At 39.3% G+C, this 25,405-nt stretch overlaps 1 long non-coding RNA gene across 1 annotated transcript; it reads left to right on the forward strand.

The window, feature by feature from the left end:
• The first annotated feature begins 1,027 nt into the window (after positions 1-1,027).
• On the forward strand, positions 1,028-24,084 carry LOC141278189 (uncharacterized). Its single transcript, XR_012330535.1, has 4 exons — positions 1,028-1,131; positions 2,187-2,289; positions 20,638-20,688; positions 20,864-24,084. It is a non-coding gene; the product is annotated as an uncharacterized lncRNA (long non-coding RNA).
• Positions 24,085-25,405: the final 1,321 nt, after the last annotated feature.

Consider the following 25,405-nt stretch of genomic DNA (forward strand, 5'->3'; position numbering starts at 1 on the left):
GCTGTCATCATGATAGGCCCCAGGAAGAAGGGGAGGGAGAGCATCTTGCACAACTGGCTTCTTGAGCGAAGGAGAGACCCCTCAAGACACAGCTCAAGCCTCCCTTCTCTTATGAACCAATCCCACAAACCATCTGGCCCATGAAGATGCCACCCTGAAGGACAAACTGCACCACACATCCAGCTCTTACACATGCTGTGTTCTTACACACCCTTGCACAGTACAAATATGTCCTGTCTTTTCATCTAGACCATAAACTCTATGAAGGCAGAGACCACATCTCTTATCTCTGTATCACAGAGATCTGTATCACAAGCGTTGTAACACCAGTGGCTCTAAACCTTTTATTTTTCCAACATAGCACATAAAATCTATGACATTCATAGACAAGACATTCCCCACATGTATTCCCTGGGTTACACATAATTCCCACTGTGCTCCACCATTTCTCTCCCACTCAAGCAAGCACAGCAAAATGAAGATGAGCGAGGTCAGGTCATTTTACAGATAGTCTTGAATCCACTCTGTCTTTTTATTCCAATGTAATATTTTTTCTTTTTTAATTAATTAACTTTTATTGAAGTATAGTTGATTTAACACTCTGACTTTTAATGTAAATTATATACAGGCTTTGATGATCTGATACTATTAAGTGATGTCTGGCAACACATCTCACAACTGCTCCTGCACACTGTGTCTTAACAGCACAAGTACGTAATGTGTTTGATGGTGAGAAGCAGGAAGGGGTCACCAAGTGGGTGGGAAGTGTGGAAGAAAAGGCTGTCTCCATCACTTCAAACACAGATACAGGACCATAGGAGAGACCCCAACCCTGGGATGCTATTGTTGGATCAAAGAAGAGATCCCACATTTACAAAACCAGAAGGGAGGAGCTAAAACGTGCCTTACACACTACCTACTCCACCCCTGAATTTCACAGATGAGGAAATTGGGTTATGAGATCTTCCTGTGATCACACAAGATACTAATCAAGGCATTAGTGGAACCCTGAACTCAACTGAAGACAATTTAAGAAAAAACAACAACAAAACTCTTTTCTTGCCTGGGAATGAATGAATTCATTCGTCCTTACCGAATGCAGATATTTACCGAGTGTCTGCCTTGTGCCAGGTAATGGGGATACACAGTAAACAAAAAAAAGAAGGGCCTGCTCTCAAATGGGGGTAGCATTTTATCTAGGTCAGCGAAGACTTTCTGATAAAGCAATGTAGGAGCAGAGAGGTAAAGGGAGGGAGGGAGTCACGTGGGTCCCCAGGGCAATAGTGTTCTAAGAAGCAGAGCAGTGTGTGCTTGGCATGTTCCAGGTGAGAAGGCCATTGTGACCTGTCTGGAGGGGGAACAAGGGACAAGGGACTAGAGATGAGATGAGAGATTGGGGTGGGAGTGGGGGGCGGCCAGATCATGCAGGGTCTTGCATTTTACGGCCAATGAGATGGGAAGACACTGAGGAATTTTCAGCAGAAGTGGAGTATAATCTATGTCTTTAAAATGTCAGTCTAGGTAGTATGTGGGGAAGAGACTTGTCACATCAAGGGGAGACGCAAGGAGGGAGCTAATGCAATGATCTAGGAAAGGGATGGGAGCAGTTTGGACTAGGGTGATAGACATGAGGTGATGAAAAGTGGTCAGATTCTGAACATATTGTTACAAGACTGCTGACAGAATTTGAGGATTGATTGAATGTGAAATGTTCAATGTGAAATGTCCCCCTTCAGGGGAAGAAGGGAGTGACAGATGAGGTCCAAGTTTTTGGCCTGAGTAACTGAAAGATTGAAGTGGACACTTACCAAGAAAGAAGAATGAGAGAAAGCAGGTTTGAAGAGGAAGGTCAAGAATCTTTCTGAACATGCTAGTTAGATCTGCCTTTTAGAAATCGAAGTGGGTCATCCAGCAGGCCAGGGGACACACAGGTGTGGAGTTCAGAAGAGAGGCTGGGGGGCATCTGCACAGAGGTGGCATACTGAGTCATCCGACAGCATGTGAGGGCAGACAGAGAAGAGCCCAGGACCGAGCCCAAGTTCAAGTACTAGGTTGCCCTTCCCAAACATCACATGTGCACTTTAACTGAAGACTTTCTGCAGACAGTGGCTCTTCTTTCTCCTTCACCATCAGCTGAAGGACAATTCCCTGGGAGAATGTCAATGAGCCTCTCCTTTCTACTTCAGGAAGCAGCACTCCCCTTTCAGCCTGCTTCCCACTCCAGCAGGAAGAACGGTGAAGGGACAAAGGAACCAGCCCAGAGAACAGGAGCACTGCCACTGTGGAATGGTGAGTACGAGAGAGAAGTGACACCTCCCAGACCTCTCCTAGACATCGATGACTAAGCCATCCCCAAACAGAATGGGCAATGAGAGAAGCAGAGGCAAACCAAGTCAGCAGGGGAGCAAACTTCTTGATAAGGGGCACATCCTGACGAGGGAGGGAGTCTGATCACAGCCCAGAGTGGTGATGGTCATGTCCTTCATGCTATAAGGGATGACTGGCTATAAGGGCCGAGAGTTACAGATACTGCAAGTTGAACCATTTTTGTTGCCAAGGACAGAGCAACAGCAGCAGGTCCTGACACTCAGCTGAGGCAGGGGCTTCAACTGGGCTCTGGGAAACCCCTTATGGGTTATTTAACTTCTCCAAGAATTGGCTTTCTCTCTACTATGAGTTGGAAATGGTTAAATGGAGCTCCTTTATGGAGAAAATTTTTCAGAAATAACTTATGAAGAATTAGCTTCTGAGTAAAAATAGCATCACCACATTAAGTTTTAGACAGTTAAAAATAGGTAAACTCCCATTGTGATGAACTCAAGGAACTTGCCAATTATTTTAATGAACTAAAATGGTGTAAAATTAACACACTGCTAGAAACCAGGTTCCAGGTTGAGGGATCTGGAGGAGAAAGAATGCCAACATCCGGCTTCTGTTAATAAATCCACAAGCAAAAGGGAATTGAACCCAGCAGGGGAAAGGAATATCAAGAATACACAAATACATATATTCCCCCTTTCTTTCACTGGATGCTGGGCCTTTGTTTTATGTGCTTTTTAAAAATTAATTCTTTGGAATATGATAATGGCACCTAATTAGATGGCTAGTCTTTCTAGGTGGAGAATAAGAGTTACTGAAGAAAAATCACTTCTAGTAGAACAAACCTGCTAGGAAAAGCTCAGCTATCCTGTCATCCACAAGGCAGATAGCACACAATCAATTTCTCTTAGTGAAGAGAGAGAAACAAGGAGCAGTGTCACACAGAACTTGTGCTTGAACTTGAACATCAATCATTTATTTCTCTTATATGGGCAGTAACTCTATCAGATGATTACTGCACATGATTGACTGAAGACAGAGCAAGAAAGCACTGTTTGCAGAGTATAACAAAACAGCCATAAGTTATCATTCTGAAGTCAGAGAGAGAGATATGTCCCTATCCTAGCTCTACAAATTTCTAGCTGTGTGACCTTGAGCAAGTTGCTTTACCTCTCTGTGTCTTGTTTCCCTCTTCCTTAAAATGAAGAAGTAGCACCTATCTCATAGGGTTATGAGAATTGAATATGATGATAAAATGTACAGTACTCAGTACATACCTGAAAGCAGCTATTAACTAATTATTATTAATTAATAATATTAATTATTAATTAATTCATATAATGAATCATGCAAAATTTTTTACTGTCTAGAAAATTTTCTTATAATGATATTTATTGTGTTGGGATTTAACTGAGAAAGACATCAAGAGACATCTGAAATGCCAATGCAGCTACCCTGGGGTTCTCTGGTAAACTCAGATCCCTAACGGGCATTTATAAAAGAAGGAAAGAAGGATACAGAACCAGAGCAAGCTGTTTTTAGTAGCATAAACTGAGTGCTTGGCAATATAACATACAAAATGAATGAAGGTTTGCCTCATAGAAAAAAAGATCAGATTTGTGGCTATCAGGCGTGGGGGGGAGGGGCCATGGAGAGGGGATTGGATGAAGGTGGTCAAAAGGTATAAACTTCCAATTATAAGATAAATAAGTAACAGTGACAAAGACAAAAAAATTTTAATTATCTCTTTAAGGAAAAAGTATATGATATTGATGAAGTACTGTAAGACACCATCAGTATTCTAACTAAAACTTGCCACTTGAAATTTCAAAGATGAAATGATACTTAACAAAAAGCAAGAATTGGGAAAATCGGTTCAATGGCAGAATTTGGATTAATGTGTCTTCAACATCCTGCGGAGAGGGAGGCCCTTCTGGAGTAAAAAGGCACTGACAACATTGTTCACTTATCCACATTCCAGCAAGGATGGCTGGCTGGCTGCTGGAAAGGGATTGTACACAACAGGCCAAGGGATTAATTAATATAGTATGATGCACATAGCCACGATGCGAGAATTTTTTGGTCAATGTTTAGCAAAATCATTATGTTGGAGAACCCATTTACTATTTTGTTATGAATTATACATTGATTAGGGTTGCCAGATTTAGAAAATAAAAATACAGGGCATCTGGACTTCCCTGGTGGCGCAGTGGTTAAGAATCCACCTGCCAATGCAGGGGACACGGGTTCGAGCCCTGGTCTGGGAAGATCCCATGGGCTGCGGAGCAACTAAGCCCGTGCACCACAACTACTGAGCCTGTGCTCTAGAGCCCGCAAGCCACAACTACTGAGCCCACATGCCACAACTACTGAAGCTCGTGAGCCTGGAGCCCGTGCTCCACAGCAAGAGAAGCCACCGCAATGAGAAACCCACACACCGCAACGAAGAGTAGCCCCCGCTCAATGCAACTAGAGAAAGCCCACATGCAGCAATGAAGACCCAACACAGCCATAAATAAATAAATATTTAAAAAAATACAGGGTATCCGGTTAAATTTAAATTTCAGATAATAATAATAATTTTTAGCATAAGTATGTTCCATGCAATATGTGGCTACCCATCACTAGGCCACCAGTAACTTGTCACTTAAGTAGGACCGGATGCAGGGAAGGAAGCAACTTCCTTCAGTTTTGGCAGACAGCACAAGTTCTGTGTGACACTGCTCCTTGTTTCTGAGGAAGGCATTCAGCATTGATCACTTCCACTGAACTAGTCCAGTGGTTTCTAAACACACACACGCACACACAAGAGTTATTTAGAAACAACTTTTGATGTGAAATCCTAACATGTTAAACAGATTTTTTTCTAAAAGGAGGGTAAGGACCTCTGGTTGAATGGAGAAGTTAGGGGTAGGATGGAGGAAGATGGACGGTCTAGATCTCTGCGCACTTACCATCATCTCTGCCCTCACAGCAGCCCCAAAGGATCTCCTTGGAACAAAGGGACTCTACAGAACAGATGTAGAACATCAATCATTTATTTCATCAGGCCCACCAAGTCTTACTTAAAACTGAATGGCCAGATCCACTTAATGTAAGCCTTACTTGTACATGTCCTTGTCTATGCCAGAGTTTCTTCTTACTGCAGACAATATCATCAAACTCGCACAAGAGAGACACTGGAGTCCTATTTGACTCATCTCAGTCCTTCTTCTGCCATAACCATTCTGTTCCCACAGTCTGCTCTTTTTTACTTTGCAACAACTGTGCCTCTGTGACATGAAAGAAGCAGCTAAAAACAGAAAAACTCTCCCCAACAATTCATCTTATCCACATGGTAACAATTATCTAGGAATTGAAATAAACTTCCAGACGCTTTAAGTAAATTTTCTAGTCATCCTCTAGATACTTACTAACACAAAGACATAGCCAACACTCTCCACTCAGCCCTTCCTCTCAGAGTTGGTTTAGAAGAATGTTCTCATCGTGGGTACAAGAAACACTGCTGTCACACAGAAGTCTTTTCCCTCACCCATTGCTACAACTATCTGCAAGGCTGCCATGCCATCTCCTGCAGACCCACCTCCATTTGGTATGTGAGGAATGTCCTTGAACACACTTTTCAGGTTTATTCAAATCCTTGTTATTCTTGCCCTCCATAATGTATTTTCAACATACTTCTCCCTGGCCCCTGTCTGGGAGTAATCATCCACTATGATTTTACCCCAAGCCATTCTCCACAAAAGACCTTATATTTTTGAAAGAAGCACCACAGAGCCATTCCCAGAGCACATGGAGAACATCCCTGACCAGCTTAAAAAGCCAACTTCAAACCAATGGACAGCTACTTTTCATTTAAGGATATATGTCCATTCAGTTTGCTCATTTAAAGTTATGTGCCTACAAAAAAGCTACTAAAACTAATTAGTGAATTTAGCAAAGTTATAAGATTCAAGATCAATACACAAAAATCAATTGTATTTCTATATACTAGCAACAGAGAATCACAAATTGAAAAATAATAGTACCGTTTGCAATACCATCCCAAAAAAGTAAAATAGGTAGGGATAACTCTGACAAAAGATTATGCAATACCTGTACTGAAAATGACAAAACAATGCTGAGACCAATTTTTAAGGACATAAATAAAACCATGTTCATGAATTAGAAAACTCAATAATGTTAAGATACTAATTTTCTGCAAATTGATCTAGATAGTCAATGCAACTCCAAGCAAATCCCAAAAAATCAGCACACTAATTTGAAAATTCATATGAAAATTCAAAGGACAGATAGCAAAAACAACTCTGACCAAAAAAGAACAAAGTTGGAGGACTAACAGCACCTAATCTCAAGACTTATTATAAAGCTACAGTAATCAAGACACATGGTATTGGTGGAAAGACAGACAAACAGATCAATGAAACAGAATAAAGAATTCAGAAATGGAATCATAAACATACCCATTTTTGAAAAAGGTGAAAAGGCAATTAGTGGAAAAAGGATAATCTTTTCAACAAACGGTGCTGAAACAACTGGATTGTCATATGCAAAGGAGAAGGAGGAGAAAAAGAAGGGGGAGAACTTTAATCCATATTTCTACACATGTAATAATTAATTCAGAATGGTTCGTTGACCTAAAACTATATGAGACTAAACCTAAAACTATAAAACTTCTAGAAGAAAACATATGATAAAAGCTTTGTGATCTTGCATTAGACAAAATTTTCTTAGATAATAACACCAAAATCCATAATCCACAAAGGAAAAATAAATCAATATATTAGATTTCATCAAAATTAAAAACACACACTCGTCAAAAGACACTGCTAGGGTAATTAAAAGAGAAACCACAGAATGGAGAAAAGTACTGACAAATCAAATATTTGATAAAGGACTTGTAACCAGAATATATAAAAAACTCTTAAAATCAATAACAATAAAAGCAACTCAATAAAAAATGATCAAAAGGTTTGAACAGACACATCACCAAAAAAGACATATGGATGGTATATAAGTACATAAGGAGATGTTCAACATTATTAATCATTACAGAAATAAAAATTAAAACCATAATGGAATGCCGCTACATATCTATTTGAATAGCTGAAATTAAAAAGAGTGAGTACACCAAGGGTTAGTGAGGATGTACAGAACACATAATATTTATATACTTCCTACAGGAATGTAAAATGCTAAAATTGTTTTGGAAAACAGTTCGACAGTTTCTTAAATAAACATATACCTACCATATATCCAGCCATTACATTCCTAAGTATTTGCCTAAGAGAGCTTAAAGCACATGTTAATACAAAGACATGAACATGAATGTTCATAGTAGCTTTACTGCAATAGCCAAGAACTACAAACAATTCAAACACCCATCAACAGATGAACAGATAAGCAATCTGTGGTATATCCAACCAATGGAATACTATTCAGCAGTGAAAAAGGAATGACCTGTTGAAACATGCAATAACATGAATAAATTTCAAAATAATTATTCTGAGTGAAAGGAGTTATACTCCCCCCCAAAAAAAAGAGTAGGTGCTGTATGATTCCATTTACAGTAAGTTCAAGAAAATGCTAATTAATCCATAATGACAGAAAGAAGATCAGTGGTTGCCTAGGGACAATGAAATAGGGGGGATTACAAAAGGTTACAAGAAAAGTTTTGGAAGTGATGGGTGTACATATCTTGATTATGGTGATGGCTTCAAACGTGTATACGTGTCAAAATACATCAAATTGTATACTTTAAAGATATGCAATTTAGGGCTTCCCTGATGGCGCAGTGGTTGAGAGTCCGCCTGCCGATCCAGGGGATGCGGGTTCATGCCCCGGACCGGGAGGATCCCACATGCCGCGGAGCGGCTGGGACCATGAGCCGTGGCTGCTGTGCCTGCGCATCCGGAGCCTGTGCTCCACAGCGGGAGAGGCCATGGCAGTGGGAGGCCCACGTACTGCAAAAAAAAAAAAATGTGCAATTTATTGTGTGTCAATGAAACTTTGACAAAACTGTTTCAATAATTTATTAGTGGAGTACAGTTGACTTACAATGTTGTGTTAGTTTCTGGTGTATAGCAAAGTGATTCAGTTTTATATATATGTCTGTGTGTGTGTGTGTGTGTGTGTGTATAAAGACTATATATTTATTCTCTTTCATATTCTTTTTCACTATAGGTTATTACAATATATTCAATATACTTCCCTGTGCTTGTCTTGTATCTATTTTTTTAATTTTTGAATTTTATTTTATTTATTTTTTTATACAGCAGGTTCTTATTAGTCATCAATTTTATACATATCAGTGTATACATATCAACCCCAATTGCCCAATTCATCACACCACCACCCACACCACCCCCCATGTCTTTACCCCCTTGGTTTCCATATGTTTGTTGTCTACATCTGTGTATCAATTTCTGCCCTGCAAACCGCTTCATCTGTACCATTTTTCTAAGTTCCACATATATGTGCTAATATACGATATTTGTTTTTCTCTTTCTGACATACTTCACTCAGTAAGAGTCTCTAGATACATCACATCTCAAGAAATGACCAAATTTCGTTCCTTTTTATGGCTGAGTAATATTCCAATGTATATATGTACCACAGCTTCTTTATCCATTCATCTGTTGATGGGCATTTAGGTTGCTTCCATGACCTGGCTATTGTAAATACTGCTGCAGTGACCACTGTGGTGCATCTGAATTATTTTCTCTGGGTATATGCCCAATAGTGGGATTGCTGGATCATATGGTAAATCTATTTTTACTTTTTTAAGGAACCTCCATACTGTTCTCCATAGTGGCTGTATCAATTTACATTCCCACCAACAGTGCAAGAGGGTTGGTTCCCTTTTCTCCGCACCCTCTCCATCATTTGTTGTTTGTAGATTTTCTGATGTTGCCCATTCTGACTTGTGTGAGGTGATACCTCATTGTAGTTTTGATTTGCATTTCTCTAAGAATTAGTGATGTTGAGCAGCTTTTCATGTGCTTTTTGGCCATCTGCATGTCGTCTTTGGAAAAATGTCTATTTAGCTCTTCTGCCCATTTTTTGACTGGGTTGTTTGTTTTTTTAATATTGAGCTGCATGAGCTGTTTATATATTTTGGAGATTAATCCTTTGTCCATTGATTCGTTTGCAAATATTTTCTCCCATTCTGAGGGTTGTCTTTTCGTCTTGTTTGTAGTTTCCTTTACTTTGCAAAAGCTTTTAAGTTTCATGAGGTCCCATTTGTTTATTTTTGTTTTTATTTCCATTACTCTATGAGGTAGATTAAAAAAGAACTTGCTGTGATTTATGTCAAAGTGTGTTCTTCCTACGTTTTCTTCTAAGAGTTTTATAGTGTCCAGTCTTACATTTAGTTCTGTAATCCATTTTGAGTTTACTTTTATGTACGGTGTTAGGAAATGTTCTAATTTCATTCTTTTACATGTAGCTGTCCAGTTTTCACAGCACCACTTATTAAAGAGGCTGTCTTTTCTCCATTGTATATCCTTACCTCCTTTGTCATAGATTAGTTGACCAAGGTGCGTGGGTTTACCTCTGGGCTTTCTATCTTGTTCCACTGACCTATGTTTCTGTTTTTGTGCCACTACTATATTGTCTTGATTACTGTAGCTTTGTAGTATAGTCTGAAGTTAGGGAGTCTGATTTCTCCAGCTCTGTTTTTTCCCTCAAGACTGCTTTGGCTATTCGGGGTCTTTTGTGTCTCCATACAAATTTTAAGATTTTTCTGTTCTAGTTCTGTAAAAAATGCCATTGGTAATTTGATAGGGATTGCATTGAATCTATAGATTGCTTTGAGTAGTAGAGTCATTTTCACAATATTGATTCTTCCAATCCAAGAACATGGTACACCCCTCCATCTGTTGGTATCATCTTTAATATCCTTCATCCATGTCTTATAGTTTTCTGCATACAGGTCTTTTGTCTCCCTAGGTAGGTTTATTCCTAGGTATTTTATTCTTTTTGTTGCAATGGTAAATGGGAGTGTTTCCTCAATTTCTGTTTCAGATTTTTCATCATTAGTGTATAGGAATGTAAGAGATTTCTATGCATTAATTTTGTATCTTGCAACTTTACCAAATTCATTGATTAGCTCTAGTAGTTTTCTGGTGGCATCTTTAGGATTCTCTATGTATAGTTTCATGTCATTTGCAAACAGTGACAGTTTTACTTTTTCTTTTCCAAGTTGTATTCCTTTTATTTCTTTTTCTTCTCTGATTGCCAAGACTAGGACTTCCAAAACTATGTTGAATAATAGTGGTGAGAATGGACATCCTTGTCTTGTTCCTGATCTTAGAGGAAATGCTTTCAGTTTTTCACCACTGAGAATGATGTTTCCTGTGGGCTTGTCATATATGGCCTTTATTATGTTGAGGTAGGTTCCTGGTATGCCCACTTTCTGGAGATTTATCATAAATGGGTGCTGAATTTTGTCAAAAGCTTTTTCTGCATCTATTGAGAAGATCATACGGGTTTTCTTCTTCAATTTGTTAATATGGTGTATTACATTGATTGATGTGCGTATATTGAAGAATTCTTGCATCCCTGGGATAAATCCCACTTGATCATGGTGGAAAATCCTTTTAATGTGTTCTTGGATTCTCTATGCTAGTATTTTCTTCAGGATATTTGCATCTATGTTCATCAGTGATATTGGTCTGTAATTTTCTTTTTTTGTAGTATCTTTTTCTGGTTTTGGTATCAGGGTGATGGTGGCCTCATAGAAATGAGTTTGGGAATGTTCCTTCCTCTGCCATTTTTTGGAAGAGTTTGAGAAGGATGGGTGTTAGCTCTTCTCTAAATGTTTGATAGAATTCACCTGTGAAGCTGTCTAGTCCTGTACTTTTGTTTGCTGGAGCATTTTGTTTTTGTTTTTGTTTTTGCGGTATGCAGGCCTCTCACCATTGTGGCCTCTCCCGCTGCGCAGCACAGGCTCCGGACGTGCAGGCCCAGTAATCATGGCTCACGGGTCCAGCCACTCTGCGGCATGTGGGCTCCTCCTGGACCAGGGCATGAACCTGTGTCCCCTCCATCGGCAGGCGGACTCTCAACCACTGCACCACCAGGGAAGCCCTGTTGGAAGATTTTTAATCACAGTTTCAATTTCATTACTTGTGATTGGTCTATTCATATTTTCTATTTCTTCCTGGTTCAGTCTTGGAAGGTTATACCTTTCTAAGAATTTGTCCATTTCTTCCAAGTTGTCCATTTTACTGGCATACAGTTGCTTGTAACAGTCTCTTAGGATGCTTTCTATTTCTGCGGTGTCTGTTGTAACTCTCCATTTTCATTTCTAATTTTATTGATTTGAGTCCTCTCCCTCTTTTTCTTGATGAGTCTGGCTAATGGTTTATCAATTTTGTTTATCTTCTCAAAGAACCAGCTTTTAGTTCTATTGATCTTTGCTATTGTTTTCTTTGTTTCTGTTTCATTTATTTCTGCTCTGACATTTATGATTTCTTACCTTCTGCTAACTTTGGGTTTTGTTTCTTCTTCTTTCTCTAGTTGCTTTAGGTGTAAGGTTAGATTGTTAATTTGAGATTTTTCTCATTTCTTCAGTAGTCTTGTATAGCTATAAACTTCCCTCTTAGAACTGCTTTTGCTGCATCTCATAGGTTTTGGATCATCATGTTTTCGTTGTCATTTGCCTCTAGGTATTCTTTGATTTCCTATTTGATTTCTTCAGTGATCGCTTCGTTACGTAGTAACATATTGTTTAGCCTCCATGTGTTTGTCTCTTTTACGTTTTTGTCCCTGTAATTCATTTCTAATCTCATAGCGTTGTGGTCCAAAAAGATGCTTGATATGATTTCAATTTTCTTAAATTTACTGAGGCTTGATTTGACACCCAAGATTTGATCTATCCTGGAGAATGTCCTGTGCGCACTGGAGAAGAAACTGTAATCTGCTGTTTTTGGATGGAATGTCCTATAAATATCAATTAAATCTATCTGGTCTACTGTGTCATTTAAAGCTTCTGTTTCCTTATTTATTTTCATTTTGGATGATCTGTCCATTGGTGTAAGTGAGGTGTTAAAGCCCCCACTATTATTTTGTTACTGTCGATTTCCTCTTTTATAGCTGTTAGCAGTTGCCTTATGTATTGAGGTGCTCCTATGTTGGGTGCATATATATTTATAATTGTTATATCTTCTTCTTGGATTGATCCCTTGATCATTATGTAGTGTCCTTCCTTGTCTCTTGTAACATACTTTACTTTAAAGTCTATTTTATCTGATATGAGTATTACTTCTCCAGCTTTCTTTTGATTTCCATTTGCATAGAATATCTTTCTCCATCCCCTTTCAGTCTGTAGGTGTCCCTAGGTCTCAAGTGGGTCTCTTGTAGACAGCATATATATGCCTCTTGTTTTTATATACATTCAGCAAGCCTGTGTCTTTTGGTTGGAGCATTTAATCCATTCACGTTTAAGGTAATTATTGATATGTATGTTCCTATGACCATTTTCTTAATTGTTTTGGGTTTGTTTTTGTAGGTCCTTTTCTTCTCTTGTGTTTCCCACTTAGAGAAGTTCCTTTAGCATTTGTTGTAGAGCTGGTTTGGCGGTGCTGAATTCTCTTAGCTTTTGCTTGTCTGTAAAGCTTTTGATTTCTCCATCTAATCTGGATGAGATCCTTGCCAGGTAGAGTAATCTTGGTTGTAGGTTCTTCCCTGTCATCACTTTAAGTATATCATGCCACTCCTTTCTGGCTTGTAGAGTTTCTGCTGTGAAATCAGCTGTTAACCTTATGCACGTTCCCTTGTATGTTATTTGTTGTTTTTCCCTTGCTGCTTTCAATAATTTTTATTTGTCTTTAATTTTTGCCAATTTGATTACTATGTGTCTTGGCATGTTTCTCCTTGGGTTTATCCTGTATGGGAATCGCTGCGCTTCCTGCACTTGAGAGGCTATGTCCTTTCCCATGTTAGGGAAGTTTTCAACTATAATCTCTTCAAATATTTTCTCTAGTCCTTTCTCTCTCTCTTCTCCTTCTGGGACCCCTGTAATGCAAATGTTGTTGCAATTAATGGTGTCCCGGAGGTCCCTTAGGCTGCCTTCATTTCTTTTCATTCTTTTTTCTTTATTCTGTTCCACAGCAGTGAATTCCACCATTCTGTCTTCCAAGTCACTTATCTGTTCTTCTGCCTCAGTTATTCTGCTATTGTTTCCTTCTTGTGTAGTTTTCATTTCAGTTATTGTATTGTTCATCTCTGCTGGTTTGTTCTTTAATTCTTCTAGGTCTTTGTTAAACATTTCTTGCATCTTCTAGATCTTTGCCTCCATTCTTTTTCCGAGGTCCTGGATCATCTTCACTATCATTATTCTGAATTCTTGTTCTGAAGGTTGCCTATCTCCACTTCATTTAGCTGTTTTACTGGGGTTTTATCTTGTTCCTTCATCTGGTACATAGCCCTCTGCCTTTTCGTCTTGTCCATCTTTCTGTGAATGTGGTTTTTGTTCCACAGGCTGCAGGATTGTAGCTCTTGCTTCTGTTGTCTGCCCTCTGGCAGATGAGGCTATCTAAGAGGCTTGTGCAAGTTTCCTGATGGGAGGGACTGGTGGTGTGTAGAGCTGACTGTTGCTCTGGTGGGCGGAGCTCAGTAAAACTTTAATCTGCTTGTCTGCTGATGGGTGGGGCTGGGTTCCCTGCCTGTTGGTTGTTTGGCCTGAGGCAACCCAACACTGGAGTCTACCTGGGCTCTTTGGTGGGGCTAATGACAGACTCTGGGAGGGCGAACACCAAGGAGTACTTCCTAGAACAACTGCTGCCAGTGTCCTTGTCCCCATGGTGAGCCACAGCCACCCCTCACTTCTGCAGGAGACCCTCCAACATAGCAGGTAGGTCTGGTTCAGTCTCCCCTGGGGTCACTGCTCCTTCCCCTGGTTGCCGATGCTCACACTACTTTGTGTGTGCCCTCCAAGAGTGGAGTCTCTGTTTACCCCAGTCCTGTCGAAGTCCTGCAATCAAATCCCACTTGCCTTCAAAGTCTGATTCTCTAGGAATTCCTCCTCCCGTTGCCGGACCCCCAGGTTGGGAAGCCTGACATGGATCTCAGAACCTTCACTCCAGTGGGTGGACTTCTGTGGTATAAATGTTCTCCAGTCTGTGAGTCACCCTCCCAGCAGTTATGGGATTTGATTTTACTGTGATTGCGCCCCTCCTACCATCTCATTGTGGCTTCTCCTTTGTCTTTGGATGTGGGGTATCTTTTTTGGTGAGTTCCAGCGTCTTCCTGTCGATGACTGTCCAGCAGCTAGTTGTGATTCTGTTGTTCTCACAAGAGGGAGTGAGAGCACATCCTTCTACTCCACCATCTTGGTTCAGGGCTGTTGTATCTATTTTATATATAGTAATTTTTATCTGCTAATCTCAAACTCCTAATTTATCACTCTCCCCCCTTCCCCTTCAGTAACTGTAAGTTTGTTTTTTATGTCTATAAGTCTGTTTCTGTTTTGTAAATAAGTTCATTTGCATCAGTTTTTAGATTCCACATATAAGTGATATCATATGATATCTGTCTCTCTCTGTCTGAGTTACTTCATTTAGTATGAAAATCTCTAAGTCCGTACATGTTGCTGCAAATGGCATTATTTTGTTCTTTTTTATGGCTGAGTAATATTCCATTGCATATATGTGCCACACCTTCTTTATCTATTATCATTCATGTTGATGGACATTTAGGTTCCTTCCATGTCTTGGCTACTGTAAATAGTGCTGCTATGAACATTGGGGTATAAAAAAATTTTAAGAAGTATTTAGGAAAAAGAATTAATTGTTATTTGGCCTGGTCTCTGCAATGTCCTATTTCAACAACTATTTCGCAGCCAAGAATTATATGACAACAGTCTTAATCTTTAGTGAGGCTGTTGAAAAACATCAAATGGAACCAAATTCATAACTGATAGAAAAACACCTTCAATTCACCATCCCCACTGTCTTATTTACCTTACTCAGATGCCCAGAGCTGCCTACAAAGATTCTTTCCTTCTCTCTCTAAACTCCCCCACATCCCCTCTTCCTTAGCCTTGCCCAAGAAACTGACTGTGGTCTTTTCCCCATGTTTCCCTACCTGCCTGGGTGTATTCTCCAGTCACTCTGCCATAGCTTCCACCAGTACTTTTTTTTTCTTCAACATCTTTACTGGAGTATAATTGCTCTACAATGGTGTGTTACCTTCTGCTGTATAACAAAGTGAATCAGCCACACATATACACATATCCCCTTAACCCCTCCTTCTTGCATCTCCCTCCCATCCTCCCTATCCCACCCCTCTAGGTGGTCACAAAGCACCGAGCTGATCTCCCTGTGCTATGCAGCTGCTTCCCACCAGCCATCCATTCTACACTTGGTAGTGTATATATGTCCATATGTCCTCTCACTTCATCCCAGCTTACCCTTCCCCCTCCCTGTGTCCTCAAGTCAATTCTCTATGTCTGCATCTTTATTCCTGTCCTGCCCCTAGGTTCTTCAGAACTTTTTTTTTTTTTTAGATTCCATATATATATGTGTTAGCATACAGTATTTGTTTTTCTCTTTCTGACTTAACTTCACTCTGTATGACTGACTCTAGGTCCATCCACCTCACTACAAATATCTCAATTTCATTTCTTTTTATGGCTGAGTAATATTCCATTGTATATATATATATATATATATGCCACATCTCCTCTACCCATTCATCTGTCAATGGACACTTAGGTTGGTTCCATGTCCTGGCTATTGTACATAGTGCTGCAATGAACATTGTGGTACATGACTCTTTTTAAATTATTGTTTTCTCAGGGTATATGCCCAGTAGTGGGATTGCTGGGTCATGTGGTAGTTCTATTTTTAGTTTTTTAAGGAACCTCCATACTGTTCTCCACAGTGGCTGTATCAATTTACATTCCCACCGACAGGGCAAGAGAGTTCCCTTTTCTCCACACCCTCTCCAGCATTTATTGTTTGTAGATTTTTTGATGATGGCCATTCTGACTGGTGTGAGGTGATACCTCATTGTAGTTCTGATTTGCATTTCTCTAATGATTAGTGATGTTGAGCACCCTTTCATGTGTTTGTTGGCAGTCTGTATATCTTTGGAGAAGTGTCTATTCAGATCTTCTGCCCATTTTTGGATTGGGTTGTTTGTTTTTTTGATATTGAGCTGCATGAGCTGCTTGTAAATTTTGGAGATTAATCCTTTGTCAGTTGCTTCATTTGCAAATATTTTCTCCCATTCTGAGGGCTGTCTTTTCATCTTGTTTATGATTTCCTTTACTGTGCAAAAGCTTTTAAGTTTCGTTAGGTCCCATTCCTTTATTTTTGTTTTTATTTCCATTTCTCTAGGACATGGGTCAAAAAGGATCTTGCTGTGATTTATGTCATAGAGTGTTCTGCCTATGTTTTCCTCTAAGAGTTTTATAGTGTCTGGCCTTACATTTAGGTCTTTAATCCATTTTGAGTTTATTTTTGTGTATTCCACCAGTACTTTTATTTCTTCTCAATTCTAATCTCCTAGTCCTTCTAGTTCAGCATTTTTCTATTATCCTAACCAGGATAACTAAAATCTCAGAAGCCAAAAAGTAAAAATCATCTTTCTTGGAAGCAGAATAAGTAGGGACAGAGAGGAATGCTAATTTATAAATATATATTTTTTTAATTCTAACAGGTGGGGAGTAGAGGGGAATATCTTATTTAAAAAAGGAAAGATTGGTCCCAGGATCTGGTCTCCTCTCAGCATAGAGCCCCTCCCCCATCCTGGCATACCCTCCTCATTCATTCTCTCAGGCAAAGAGACTCAAGTTCACTTCATTCGGTCTTCCCATTCTGACTCTAAATTGCATCCCTATGCCAGAAACAAATTTCCCCTTCCTAATTCACCTTTCCCATTCCCTTTCCACAGCTGCTGCTAAAATAGCAAAATGCCTCTTCTCTGAACCCCTCCCCAAGCCACTTGAAGAGAAATGACCGATTTCATCATTTCAAAACATGTTACTGTCACAACTCCTTCTCCATGTGTCTTTTGACATGAATATAATGATGCAAATTCTTTATGAATTTAAAGGCTCTATTTCTTAAATGTTTGTCCATTTGTCTTCATACAATTAATATAATTAACCTGTCCGCCTGCACCATTACTCTCTGAAGAAGACTATAAAGTTTTAGAGAACAAGGGGTCCATCTGTTTAATCACCACCCGCCTACTGCTTCATGTCCCAACATTATCAAACCAATTATAGTGCCCAGCCCACATCCACAGCCCACATCCTCTTTCATCCCCCTGAGCATTACCTCTCTCTAAAGCAGAGGTTGGCAAGTTTCTCCTGTAAAGGACAAAAGAGTAAATATTTTAGGCTTTGGGAGCCATATGGTCTCTGTCACAACTACTCAACTCTGCCATTATAGTGCAAATGCATACACAATACATAAACGAGTAAGTGTGGCTGTACTCCAATAAATTCTTATTTTGAAAAACAGACAACAGGCCAGATTTGGCCTGCAGGCTGCAGTCTGCCAAACCCTGGTCTAAAGCATCCTGCCTTCCAACCTCCATCTGGCTAGCTCCTGGTTTTCCGACAAGACTCATCACAAGTTATCTTCTTGAGAGCACTTTCTCCTATACCTGGGTAGGTGCATCCTTTCTTTGTAGTCCTGTAGCATATATACCAAAGTATTTTGCAGGGGGAGGAAAAGCTTCTTCCCCAAGTCTGATGTTTCCTTCCACATGGAGGGAGTTCCACATCCATGACACTGCTGGCCCCTCTCTACTCCCACAAACTCTTCCCATGGGAGATGGAGCAACTTGGAGTGGGCTTACTCTTCTTGTTGGTGGGAGCAAAACGCCCACAGAGAACACATATTCTTCCCACCTCCCGATGCCATGAGGGGGCACTTCTAGGAAAGCCCTGTCTATCCAGTGCTGCCTGTGCCTGGGTGCGTAAATCTCTTTCCAGATTTCTCCATTATCAGTTATCAGTAACAGTAATATTTTTATCACTATCTGACTTTTGGATTATCTCTTAATTGCTTCAGAATTCTAGAGGGAGTCAGGGGAGGTATTTACTAAGCCCCACTCACTGCAACATAGACCACTCGCCACAGTACTCAGCATGTTACTTACAAGTATTCTTTGTATATCTTCTTTAACGTTAGTCAATGATTCTCAGGGTAGACCTTAGTCCCCTGGAGGGCCCTTCCAGTGACCATGAGCAGACCCAGAAATGCAAGTCTTCTTTCATACTTATAGCACATGACACACTTTCTATTAGCTTTTATTTTTACCTACAACCTAACGTTCCTTACTAATATCCTACCAGTGAGTTAGCTGTACTTTCTAAGTTGAAGCTATGAATAGAGTTTACTGAATCTTTAATTCAGTATCGGGTTAAGTCTGGCAGCCACTCATTTGGAAATACTGCAAAACTTTTGCATGAGCACACAGGACAGAATCACAGTTTTCAGGAAACACAATTTGTGAATCATGTATCACTGATGCTGTCTACAATTGGTCATGGTTTCCAACTACTGCTATTCGCTTTTGGCTTTTGCATTATACATCACAGTAAGTATAACATCTTTATGAATTTATTGTATGTCATTTGGGTAACCTTACAATGTATATTAATGCATATTTGTCCATCTGGAGGGCAGAATAGGGTAACAATTAGAGTACAGGCTCTAAAGTCAGACTGCCTGGTTTTTATCCCAATATCACCACATACTAGCTGTGTGACTTTGGGTAAGTTATTCAACCCCTTGTACTTCAGTTTCTTCACCATTAAAATGGGAGACTAGTACCTACATCATAAGGATACTGGGAAGATCAAATGAGATAATCCATGGCTTAGACCACATAGATAGCTATTATTACTGTTATAGTACTATGCACAGGAATAGGACATTTGGCCTCTAATTTTCCAGTAACTAGACTTTAAGCTATGTATAGATGCAGTTCAAATACAAATCATTCATAAATCTATTGCTAAAGCAGATATATCTATAATCCTCCCAAAATTTGTTTACATTGCATGTTTCATTGGTGATATGTTTTATAGTACATATTTGTTTGGTACGTATTGTCTGTCTCTCTATTAGAACCTCATAAGGCCAGAGACTTTTCCTTATCTGTGGGTTGTCTACTAGAGCCCCAGTGCCCAGAGCAGTGCCTGCCTGGCACATAGTAGGCTCTCAGTAGCTTTTTAAATAAACTACTATGCTAACTATGAATCTATACCACATAATTTGCAGTATAATATTGAGTTTGGTGTAATAAAATTACTAGATGATCCAACTTTTGGTATTTTTTTTTACGTTAAAACCAAATGTTTAAGCTCATATTGTCATTGTAGTAAATAATGAGTGATTTGTATATATTCTGCTGTAATTCTTTGCTATAACTGAATTATTTTCCACTAAGAACATGTAGGATAGGTGACCAGGGTTGTTTTGCAAGGTCTGAGCGGGCCACAGTGAAATAAGGAACTGTGTTTTTCAATTCAACAATGCAAAAGTATTTTAAATGACCCAGCAGTTCCAGTTCTACACAATATGCCCAAAAGAAATAAGTGGAAAAGTCCATCTGTACAAGAGTGTTCACAATGGCTTTGTTTATAATAGCTAAAAATTGGAAACAACCCAAATATCCATTATAGAAGAATAAATTCATGGCAGAATACTTATGCAATGGAATATTATGCAGCAATTTTTTTAAACCCAATATAAAATAAAAATTAAATTAAAAAATAAAAAAACAAACTATGTAGTCTTACATGTAGTAACATGGATGAATTTCCCAGAAATAAAGAGGAGCAAAAGAAGCCAGAGAGCAAAGATAACACAGAGTATGATTCTTTTTTTTTTGACTGCACCACACAGCAGGCAGGATCTTGGTTCCGAGACCAGGGATCGAACCCGTGCCCCCTGCAGTGGAAGTGCAGGGCCTCGACCACTGGATTGCCAGGGAAGCCCAGTGTATGAATCCTTTTATATGAAGATTCAACTTATATGAATTTATATGAAGTATATTCATTATAGACAAAACCAATCTGTGGAGAAAGAAGTCAAAATAGTGGTTATCTCTGTTGGGGGAATGTGAGGGGGCAAGACAAAGCCTTTTAGGATATGGAAAACGTTCTAAATTTTAATTTGGGGCCAAGTTCAAAGGTATGCATGTGTGTTGCTGTGTGTACGTGTATAAACTTATTGAGTTGTACACTTAAGATCTATTCAAATCTTTATAGTATGTATGTTATACGTGATGTGTGTGTGTGTGCGTATTTTTTTTAAGACATAGAATAATTTCTGTATGCCTGACATTTAGCTGGGCCCTGGAGACATCCTGATGGAAAACACAAGACTGGCCTTCCCCTCGGTAAGTATATCTCTGGTGCTAGCTCAGTATCTATGCTCAGTGAATTGGTGGGGACCTGAACTGAGCACTTTTTTGTACACTAACCACTTAAACTTTTAAAAAATACTATTGCTGATACTAATGGCAACCACGTTGCTTTATATTTATTTGACAAACATATTTTGTTTCATTTTAGGCTTTTTCAGTCTGAGGTCATCACGATGCCTCATTACGGAAAAATCCCAGAACATTCACCCCCCTCCAGCAAAAGAACTCCATGCACTTTCACCTGCAGATTTCATAATTGATTCTCTGTGCTGCTCGCATTCTCCATATCCCACAGAGCTGTGCGCTAAAATCCAGAGCAATGAACACACCTAAGAAAAATGACGCTTTTGAGCCTACCCCATGGTGCAGTAAATTTGAAAGTACTCTTAATAATAATCAGGGGCAACATTGACTTTAATGGTCCTCAAATCCATCACGTAATTTCATTAGCCACCCAGCACAGATGCAAGAAGGGGTGATGTCATACTTTTTCCTCTTGCTCTGAAACCCGAGTCAGGCGCCAGAGATGGAAACTAGTTTTAGAGACTCTAATCGGATTAAAGCTTCTGGCAGCCACTGATCAATAGGTGGGAGCCAGAGGAATCCCAAAATGTGCAAAGCCCTCTCAGGCCCCTTCACGGGCACAGCCTCACTCAAGCAGAAGGGAGGTTCAGGTCTGCAAATGGGGAAAATCAAGATGCTGTGTCCAAAGGCACTGTGCTATTTCCAGTTTTCCCCAGGACCCAGGTCCACATGGGAGAGCGGGGTCATCACTGAAGCAGCAGCCTCAAATACTACCCCGTGATCTAACTTCTCACACGCCATCATATTGGAAACCAGCAGTTCAAAGCCTGGGCTTTGGAGTCAGCCACAGCTTGATCCAAAACCTAGCTCTTCCATTGACTACTTTAACCCTGAGAGAGCAACCCTACCTCTCTGAGATGCAGCTTCCTCATCGCAAGGTGCAAATAACAACACCTACCTCACAGAGGTGTAGTGACAACAAAGAGCTCGTGTGTGTTACATGCTCGTGACAGTCCCTGGGCCTATGTATTTACCTGCTCAATAAATGAGAGCTAAGAATGAAAAGAAATGATCACCTGTGATGAAGAGCTACCAATAATCATTCTAATTCATAAAAGTCTGAAATTCCCCCTCAAACAAGAGAGAACATTTTAGCCTCTATCATTTTACTTATCTCAACTTTCCCATCTCTCAAAACTTAGCAGGAGCAAGAAGCCGGTGCCTGGATGTGCTTCTAACCTCCAGGTTGCTTTAACAAGAACTTCAGTAACATGGCAAAATACAATGACCTCATCATCCCAGTGTTGCAGCAGTAAAAAAAATCAATGCTACTTAAAAAGCCTGACAATCAATCAAGGTCTAGCCAGATATCTGTGGACGTCAAACAGGCCCGTATAAAAACTGATTCACCTAGGGATCTCATTAAAGGTCTGCAGCAGTATTTCCCTGATGTAAGCCGGGAGTTTTCATTTGGGTTGTTTTTTCTTTTTTCAACTATGGAATCCCTGTGAGATCAGGGCTATACTTCTCCCCTGCAGCTGGCTTCGGAGCACTTCTATTAGATGAATGTCCTCACTTGCATTACCAGTGCAAACGGTCATTCATGTGTCAGTGTCATTCCACCCTCCCTTGGTGACTGGTACTTTCTCCTACTGAAAGCATACTCTGCTTTAGTCTGGAGGAAGCTCTTGAAAAAGTCATAAACACGTTTTATTTTTATTGCACTATACAAAGTAGTGTAGAAGTTATAAAGAGTATAATTTTAAGAGGATGCATTTGTATTCTACGGGCCTTTTTCTAAAACCTCATAATTCGAATATTAATGTAAAACAACTTTCCCCCTTCTGAGCTCAGGTCATTTTAAGAAATAGCACCTCTTATGGGCCAGGCATTCTTCTAGGCACTAGAGATTCAAAAGATGGATAAAGCACAAGCCTTCTCCTCTCTGGGATTGTGTGAGACTAATAAGCACAGATACCACTAACTCCAGACCCAGTCCCTGAAAAACAAAAACAAAAACAAAAAACAGGATGAAAGACAGGGTGTGGCACACACCACATTTTTTCCCCTCTAGGAGTTAAAAGGCTACTAGACTCTGGATTATCCACTCCAGTACAATCAACTTAGAGTGGAAACTTAAACTAGTGTGAAAAATGGGTGAACTGGAATGAGAGGCCCCGCTGTTTCCAGCAGCATTAGCAACTTACTCATTGAGAAACTAAATAAAACTAAATTCAGGACCCAATTCTCAGCCTACTCCACATCCCATGAATACATGGTGAGAAAGGGAATTAGCTTACACATTACAAATAATATATTCTTCAGCTCCTCAAGAGCATGCCTTAATTTAATTAGTCTCCCTATCTATAAGTATAATAATACCTATCTGGTAAGGTTGTTGTGAGACTGAAATGCAACAATATATATAAAGTGTATAGAAAAGCACCCAGCTTGTATTAGGTACTCACTGAATGACAGCTATAAGAAAACGCAGTTCCAAGATACCAAAAGGAGTGTTACCACAGAGGCTATGCCTCCTGGCTAGCTTCTGCTTTTCCTTATTTTGAAGCAGGAAAAGCCGACTTTTCTCTAGTCACACTAGCCTAGAAGGATCTAACCTTAGCTACTAGCACAAGAAGGTCACTGGGACAACAAAGCAACCTTGAAAAGAGATCTAGAAACATATCCAACAAAAAACATAAAGTTGATTAGAATATCAGTAATATCAGTAATCCCAACGATTACAAACAGGTTACGTTCTCTAATTAAAAGGTAAGAACTTTCAATAGCCAAAATATAGAAGCAATCTAAGTGTCCATCAATAGATGAATGGATAAAGATGTGGTATGTGTATATATAACACTCAGCTATTAAAAAATATATATATATATATTGAAATCTTGCCATTCTCGACAACATGGATGGACCTAGAAGGTATTATGCTAAGTGAAATAAGTCAAAGACAAATACTGTATGACTTGACTCGTATGTGGAATCTAAAACACAAAACAAATGAACAAACAAAACAAAACAGGAACAGAGTGACAGATACAGAGAACAAACTAGTGGTTGCCGGAGACAAGAGGGGTGGGACTTGGGGGGAAATAGTTGAAGGGGATTAAGTGGTACAAAATTCCAGTTATAAATTAAATAAGTCACAGGGATGTAACGTACAGCATAGGGAATATAGTCAACAATATTGTAATAACTTTGTATGGTGACAGAAGGTAACTAGGCTTATTGTGGTGATCATTTTGTAATGTATATAAATATCAAATCACTATGTTGTATACCTGAATCTAACATAACATTGCATATCAATGACACTTCAAATAAAAAAAATAAGACGTTTCAGACTGATTCTTTTTGGGGGGGGGCAGGGAACGGGGGGAGGTACCACGCCGCTTGCAGGATCTTAGTTCCCCGACCAGGGATCGAACCCCGGCCCCGGCAGTGAGAGCACCAGGTCCTAACCACTGGACCTCCAGGGAATTCCCCAGACTGATAAAAAAAAAAAAGGCAAGCTCCAACTGCATGCAATTTAAGAGAGATTTATCTAACACAAGATAATACAAAAAGGTTGCAAATACACAGATGGCCCAAAGACAGACCAAGCAAATATTGTACAAATGAAAAGAAAGCATTATAGTAATATTAACATTAGCTCATACAGAATTCAAGGCAAAAACTCTATACGGAACAAAAAGTTGTTTCATATGGATAAACAATAGATTCATCAAAATATATAGCAACCATGAACCTTTTCACTCCCAATCTCGTGGCAGCAGACACATAATGAGTAACAGAGTGTTCACAATGTGTCAGACGCAGTTCTAAGCTCTTTACACACAGCAACTCATGTAATCTTCCCAAGAGCCCTATAAAGTAGATGATGTGGTTTTACAGGTGAGGAAACTTGTCAAGGCCTGTAGGCTCGTGAGGGTGGAGCTCCTATCCAAACCAGGCAGATGGACTGGCATCAGTACTCTTAACTTTCTACTACGCTCTCTCCAAAAAGTAAAAAGAAGTATTAGAAACAGAAAGAAAAAAAAAAAAAACCTCAAATGCATAGGTATAGTGAGAGAGGTTAAAAAACCATTCCCAAAATTTGTCATCTCAAGGTAACAAAAAATATAGAAAAGATGTGAATAACACACACTACAAGCTTGACTTCATAGCAAATCATTCTCTCTCTCCAAAGGGGAGAGAACACATTCTTTTCAAATGTCCGTGGCACATTTATTTAAAATAAAAAGAGAAAGATCATTTAATACTCCATGAAAAATTTCTCTGTAAATTTCTAAAAGTAGAACTCTTATAGGATCCCCCTTACTGATTAAAATGGAATTAAATCTAAAACCTCACTTTTCTAAATAACCCTTGCGTCCACGAGTAAATAAAAACGAAACTTATAAATTATTTGGAAATTAACGTATGTTGAAACACTAAATGGAAAATTCTATGGGATGGAGCCAAAATCTTACTCAGGAGAAAAATCATATCCTTAACTAAGTTTTTTCCTAAAACAAGAAATGTCTAGAATAAATATTTTTGGAACATTAGACTCAGAAGCTAGAAAAAGAACAATAAAATAAACGAAGGAAACCAATGAATTAGAAAGTTTAAAAGAACTAGAATTGCTGAGTAAAACTAAAACTAGTTCTTT

The sequence above is a fragment of the Tursiops truncatus genome, chromosome 3 (genome assembly GCF_011762595.2).
Source record: "Tursiops truncatus isolate mTurTru1 chromosome 3, mTurTru1.mat.Y, whole genome shotgun sequence".
Classification (NCBI taxonomy): domain Eukaryota; kingdom Metazoa; phylum Chordata; class Mammalia; order Artiodactyla; family Delphinidae; genus Tursiops; species Tursiops truncatus.